Raw genomic sequence first — 7471 nt, 5'->3', positions numbered from 1 at the left:
ATCTTACTTTTGTACTAAGCGCAGTGAAAAATCCATTCACGGATCCTGCCACAGAGACATTTATTTTTTAAACTCCCACCTCTTCCCTCCATTTCGTTAGACCCGCCTCCTCTACAATTTGATTGGTTCTCTCTCTGACCCAATCAATTTTCGTTCTGCCCTCGGACGTTTGTGAGTAAGTTAAACAGGCGCTACTACTTTTCACGTCCGATGTGAAATATGTATATATAACTATGATGTATGATGACGATCCCCAGCTTGAATATTGCTATTATATTAATAATATTATATTAATAATATTGAATATTATTAAAAATATATACATTTATATTTAGTGACATTATACCGGCCACTTTATTAGGTACACCTTGCCAGTACCACGTTAGACCATTTTGCCTTCTGTAGTTTTAAATTTTTTCACTCAGCAGAATTTTCTTTCTATAGATGTTATTGAGACATATTTTATTTCACATTCTTGTGTCTTTGTGTGTTTGTCATTATGTAATCATTTTTTTCCTAAATCAATGAAGTGCCTTAATTCTCAAAGCATAGATTCAACAAGATGACGGAAACATCCCTTACAAATTTTATGGCTACACATCCATGATTCGAATCTCTCGTCACACCCTATCAGAAAGATGTCTGATTGGATTGAGATCTGGTGACTGTGGAGGACACTGCAGTGCAGTCAACTCACTGTCATGATCAGAAAACCAGTTTAATATTCAAATGGAAGTTCAATGGGCAATTGGCAATGCAATGTTCAATTAGTGCATGTAAACTGATGTAATCCTTAGAAGTTTTTTAATAAAAAATATAATAACAATTCACTCAATTGCATTCTGTTTTGCCATGGGTTTTCTACATAATTATTCAAAAGGAAATTCATTTTGCAAATGGCAATTCAATGTCCAAAGTGCTGATGCAATCCTTTTGTCATGATCCGGACCGGCAGGGGTTACTCCGAATCCGCAGTCCGGACCGGAGTTTCATGTTATTCTCGTGTAATGTTCCCTGATCGTGTTTACCTGGTGTCTATTTATATAATTGTATAAAGCTATCCTGTTTGTGTCTGTTCGCAGTCGGGTCATTATGCGTGTTTATGTTCCCTTGTCTCGTGTGTAGTCTGTATTAAACCCCTAAACACCTTTATTAATTTTTGAATAACAAATGACTAAATTGCAAATCTTTTGCTTTAGAAGAGTACATGGAAAACAACAAAAGTGGTCGACCAGTTTACAGTATCTTTTTACACTGATAATATCAGCTCTAATCAGCTATTTTTGTACATGCTGTATATTTTTTAAGCTGGAAGAATGAATCAAATATTGCTGCTACCACTAAGTATTAGTATTGTTTAGTTTAAGGTATTGCTGGGTTTTCTTAGCATTGCTTCAGACTCATCTCAGCAGGTTCCAAGAAGAACGGAACTTCCATTACCTGAGATGCGAAAATAGCCAGTCACCATACCAGCTGAATTCAGAAGAGAACCGCATTCTTTCCCCCACATACTCTTGCCACACGCAAATATATATATTTCATTAAGGTGTGTTTGGGTGTGTTTGTGGGGCCCTACCCAGAGGTCCTTGTGACTTTAGAATGATTGTGCTAGTGTGATCTAATGTGATCTATCATATGTGCTAGATGTGTTTACCATGAAACATCTCTGTGATGATGCAGAATCGAGATGCAGAATTTTGTTTTAGGTTGATGAGCTTTATGGTGCAATGGCCCAGACTTGACAGATGTGGCTGGAATTGAAGTCCCTGATGTCAAGTTAACCCGTCAGCTTACGCCAGAGGAGCTTGCAAGACTGCCCAATCATGATGTTTCTATGAGTGAAGCACAGGAAGTTTACAACTCAACAGTAGAACAACTGGAATACCTATTCCCAGACTAACATTCCTTTAGGCTGCCTGAAGTACAAATAGGATGTCAGGAATTAAGTAATGCATATTGTCTAATACAGTCAACTCTAATAGAGCACAAAATCACACACAGAATCTTTTGAAACTCAATTTATGAATGACTTAAGACTGAAAGTACATAACACCAATGAATACACTGAATCTAAAATAGCAGTAAAAGCATAAAAGAGTTGTAAATGCTAAATACAATGTAGAATTCTGATAAAGGTCTCAACCGAAATGTCATAAATCTCAACTGTGTGTCAAGAACAGTGAGGGGAAAAGCATTGTTACCAAATCAGGCCGTTCCTTTAACATCCTTAGGACCCCAGTGTCTTTCAACCCAGTTCTTATCTGTGCCACCTGCCTTTCACATCTAGTAGAAACAAGATGGCACCAGACATGGATAACATTTAGCTGCACATTCTGAGCAGCTGAATAAGCGCACATAATATATGTCAATTACATTCTACATGAGGAACCTTTTTTCAGCCAAACACCGTCTGTTGGACACTGTCATCGTGGGAAGGTCCTAACTGATCGGCAAGTGGTTAACTTGGTCTCGTTCAGCAGTTAAGTCGTTGTTCTTTTCAAGCTGTGAAATCACAGTAAACATGCAAAACTGATCATGCCTAAAAGACATAAAAAAGACATAAAAACACTTAGATACATATGCATTTAAACACAGACAAGATATAAAAAATGATGATATAACTGTACAACTTGTGTTGAATTCTGTTGACTGAATATGAAATATCTATAAATATATTCTACATTTGCACTTACAAGTGTAACAATGTCCATAACATCAAGGTCATTGAGTGTTTAATACCATGGTAAAAACATTGGATCAATAAAACACACACTGTCCAGGGAAATCAGAAGAAGCTACTCTGAGAAGTGGAATGAATAGTTTTTGGTCAACAACCCGGCGTCAGTGTGGAGAGACATTACCAGCTACAGACAACAGACCCCTGGCATATGACCATAAATTCTAATAATTCATATTTATACATGTCACCCACCCCACCCCAGAGACAACAACCCCCGAAAACTCCTGAAGTTTGAAGATGACACCACCATCACTGGACACATTCAGGATGGTGACTAATCTGCATAGAGACATAAAGCTGAGCTGCTGGTACTCTGGAGACCGTGTAGACTAGGACCATCTAGCACATCACTATTGTACTATTTTATGTGTACCTGTATTATCTTAGCAATCATTAATGTTTATAATGTGTGTATATAAGATTTGATTAGATTTGATTTTGGTCTGAGATGCTGGATGGGTGGAGGGTGAAGATGAAGCAGAGGCCTGAGATGCTGGACGAGCACTGTAAGTAAATGTATAGAGATGAATGAAGCAGCCACATCACCACTGTAGTTTGTACATGGTAGATTATCAGATGGTTACTTACGTTTCACAGACATCAACATGGTCAACATGGTTGTGACGTCCTGTGGCAGACTATGGGTGTTTTCTGTTGTGTTTGTGTGTGTGTCTCTCTCTTTCTTTCTGTGTAATGTTGCAGGGTGGCTCCTCATCAGCCCATGATTGGACTCCTCCCACTTCCTGCTGTGATTGGTGGGCTGTAATCGGGAAGAGGATTCAAAATGGTGGCTGCTTTGGTGAAGAAGAAGAGAGTTGGTGAAAAGAGGAGGAGAGTGTTTGTGGAAGATAGACTGTTGTTGGTAGAGAAGAATGTTGTTGGTGAAGTGAAGGATTAGGACGAGAAGATAGGACTTAGACTGCCCAGACCTGTTTTGTGTTTCTGTTGTTGTTTAAATGTCTTTGTTGTAATAAAAGATTAGTATTAAGTGTTGTTGCGTCGTTTTGGAGTTTATACTCATATGTCCCATTTGTTATGTCCCTGACCCTAGACCGGGGACGTAACAAATTTTGGGGGCTCGTCCGGGATTTCCTATCGCGTAGGTAGGATATTGTGTGGACCTTGGCAACTGTTCTCATCTGGGTAAGTTTGAGTTTTTTCTGTTTATGTGGGTTTTCTGGTGAACTCTGGATAGGTAAAGCTGTCCAGCTGGGTTCTGCCTTGAGCGGGTCCTTCCAACGGACGCTGTTTGTTATGTTTGTTTGTTGTTTTGGTTTATTGTTTTTGGGGAAAAATCCAGGGGGAGGTACGCGTCGAGCATTTCTGTCTCAGTCAGAGACTGGAAATGTTGCGAGCTTGCGTTTAAAGGTGCCTAAAACTGGTAACTTCCCTGAAGACTAGCTAGATCTTAGGTAGCTGGCTGGTTAGGTAGATTAGGAGCTGGAGTTCCTAGAATCCCACAGGAGCAGACTGACTCTGGTATACATCCCAGTGAGCCGTGGTTGGGTCTGTGTAGTTTCTCTTTGTTTTGGTGGGTTCACAAAGTAATTCAAATTATATTTTGTTGTGAGATTAGAATTACAGGTCACTATGGCAACAGGTTTTGAGGGTTTTGTCGAGTTCCCTTCCGATGAGATGTTAGCAGAGTTAACCAAGGAGCAGCTATTGGGTGTAGCTGACTTTTATGGCATACCCATTGCCAGCGCCGATAGAAAGTTGAAAGACTTATTAGTAACAGCGTTAAAAGTCGGGTTGGTGGAAAAGGGGGTACCATGGGTTAAATCTGGTAGTCCACTTTCTGCTGAGGGCTTGGAAGAGTCCGGCGAGAGTTTCTCTAGTGAAATTCGGTTAAAGGAAATGTCACTGCAAGAGAAGCAGATGCAGCTTGAAGCAGCAAAACTGCGGGCTGACCGAGAAGCTCGTGGGCTGCGTGAAAAGGAGCTAGCGCATCAGCTACAACTCAAGCAATTGGAACTGGAAGAACATGATCGCGAACACCAGTTGCACCTTAAGCAAATGGAGTTGGAAGAACGTGATCGCGAACGCCAGTTTGAGCGTGAACGTCAAGAACGAGACCTAGAATTAAAGCGTCTCGAACTTGAATTAGCTTCCAAGTCTGTCCTGTCTGTCGAGTCGCAAACCCCTGTTTTCGATGTCAGCCGACATATTAGACTGGTGCCTCCATTTTCTGAGGACGAGGTGGAAAAATATTTTAGTCACTTTGAACGAGTAGCAACAACTTTACAGTGGCCTAAAGTTGTTTGGACGCTGCTACTGCAATGTGTTCTTGTGGGCAAGGCTCAGGAAGTTTACTCTTCACTTTCTTTGCAGCAGAGCTCTGACTATGATGTGGTAAAGACTTCAATTCTGAACGCGTACGAACTTGTCCCGGAAGCGTACCGTCAAAGATTCCGGAAGTCTGGGAAGGGTGAGCAAATTACGTATGTGGAGTTTGCCAGAGAGAAAGAAGCTTTGTTTAACCGGTGGTGTGTTTCCAGTAAGGTCAGTACGTGGGAACAGCTTTGTGAATTAATCCTTTTGGAGGAATTTAAAAACTGCGTCCCGGAAGCTGTTGCCACTCATCTGAACGACCAGAAGGTGTCAACGCTGGCGCAGGCAGCCGTCTGCGCAGATGAATTCGTGCTTACTCATAAAGTTGTGTTTCATTCAGTCTCACGAAAACCAGATCGGGATGTGAGTTTCCGACGGGATCGGAACGTATTTCGATCTTCGCCCGTTTCCTTTAGTGATGGTCGCGCATGTTTTTATTGTCACGAGTCCGGCCACCTCATCGCTAAATGCCCAAAACTCTTAAAGAAGCACAGTTCACCTCCTAAATCCTCACCAAAAGGGGTTGGGTTTTTTTCAGTCTGCTGTGAGTGTCCCCACTATTGTTGATCCTGTCTATGAACCTTTTGTGCTTGCTGGTACAGTTTCCGCAGCTGCTGGAAACAGTAGTGCAGTGCCAGTGCGCATTTTACGAGACACCGGTGCTGCACAGTCTTTTGTTTTAGCAAATGTCTGGCCCTTTTCTGATGACACATTCTGTGGCTCTTATGTACTGGTGCGGGGTATTGAATTAGGCATCGTTAAAGTGCCACTGCACGTTGTAAACCTGCACTGTGCTTTATTTTCAGGTTCGTGCAAAGTCGCAGTGCGCCCCGAACTGCCTATGCAGGGAATCGATTTTATTCTTGGGAACGATTTGGCTGGAGGGAAAGTTCTTCCCCTTCCGGAGGTCATTGATAACCCTGCGGTTCCACCCTCTTCAGTGGTGCCGGGTTATGAGTCAGTTTTCCCTGCTTGTGCAGTCACCCAAGCGCAGGCACGCCGGCAGAGTACGGATGAGCTGTGTGATACGTTTATGGCTGTTTCTGACCCTCTGGTCTCCCGTGCAGCGCCATCAGACGGCGGAGTGGTAGAGGGAGCGCCGCGGACGCGTGTTGTTAATGTCCATGGTGAGGAGACAATGTCGCTGCCTGTAAGTAAAACGCTTATATCCCAGGAGCAGCGAAAAGACTCTACTTTAACGCAGTGTCGTTCGGCTGTTGTTGACAAGGCCAACATAACTGCAAATTCGGTAGCCTTTTTCTGGGATAAAGGGATCTTGATGAGGAAGTGGAATCCTCCAACTGCTGATGACGTAGGTTGGAATTCAGTATATCAAGTGGTGGTTCCTCTTAAATTTCGGTCTCAGGTGCTGTGTTTAGGGCATGACAACGTGATGTCTGGACACTTGGGAGTAACAAAAACATATAACAGGATTTTGCGCCATTTCTTTTGGCCTGGGTTGAAATCCGATGTTGCTCAATATTGTCGATCGTGTCACGTTTGTCAATTGGCTGGTAAACCGAACCAGTCAATTCCACCCGCGCCACTCTGTCCTGTGCCTGTCCTCACCGAACCATTTTCGAAGATAATTTTAGATTGTGTTGGTCCACTTCCTCATACCAAAACAGGTTTTAAATACTTGCTGACGATAATGTGTAGTGCCACACGTTTCCCGGAAGCAGTTCCGTTACGCTCACTAAAGGCTAAGAATATAGTGAGAGCCTTAGTGACGTTCTTTTCTACTTTTGGACTTCCAAAATTGGTCCAAACGGACCAAGGTTCGAATTTCCTGTCTCGCCTTTTTAAGCAAGTTTTGGAGGAATTACAAATAAAGCATCTGGTATCAAGTGCTTACCATCCTCAGTCACAAGGAGCATTGGAACGTTTTCACCAAACTCTGAAGTCCATGCTCCGTACTTATTGCTTAGCTTCGGCTAAAGAGTGGGATGAGGGTCTCCCACTATTGTTGTTTGCCATTCGTGAAACTGTTCAGGAGTCTTTGGGATTCAGTCCTGCTGACCTTGTATTCGGTCACACCGTGCGTGGTCCACTCAAGCTTCTTAAAGAAGCCTGGGTAGCTGAACCATTGACAGAGACTAATGTGCTGGATCATGTCAGTTCCTTTCGGGAACGGCTTCATAATGCTTGTGCTACTGCTCGAGCTTCTTTACAACATGCACAAGGGTCTATGAAAGCCCGATATGATCAGAAAGCAGTCTCTCGATCTTTTCAGCCGGGTGACAGAGTTCTGGTTTTATTACCACTAATGGGGTCTGCTCTCCAAGCAAAATTCTCAGGTCCTTATGTGGTTGAGTCCCAGTTAAGTGACACTGATTACGTTGTTCGCACTCCTGACCGTAAACGTAAAATGCGTGTATGTCATGTGAACATGCTCAAGAA

At 42.6% G+C, this 7471-nt stretch overlaps 1 long non-coding RNA gene across 1 annotated transcript; it reads right to left on the bottom strand.

Annotated features, from left to right (window-relative positions):
- Positions 1–1753: 1753 nt before the first annotated feature.
- On the bottom strand, positions 1754–2526 carry LOC114791271 (uncharacterized). Its single transcript, XR_003749960.1, has 3 exons — positions 2390–2526; positions 2202–2283; positions 1754–1832 (listed from the first exon to the last, which is right to left on the bottom strand). It is a non-coding gene; the product is annotated as an uncharacterized LOC114791271 (long non-coding RNA).
- Positions 2527–7471: the final 4945 nt, after the last annotated feature.

The sequence above is a fragment of the Denticeps clupeoides genome, chromosome 5 (genome assembly GCF_900700375.1).
Source record: "Denticeps clupeoides chromosome 5, fDenClu1.1, whole genome shotgun sequence".
Classification (NCBI taxonomy): Eukaryota; Metazoa; Chordata; class Actinopteri; order Clupeiformes; family Denticipitidae; genus Denticeps; species Denticeps clupeoides.
This window is presented reverse-complemented; position numbering and strand designations above follow the sequence as displayed.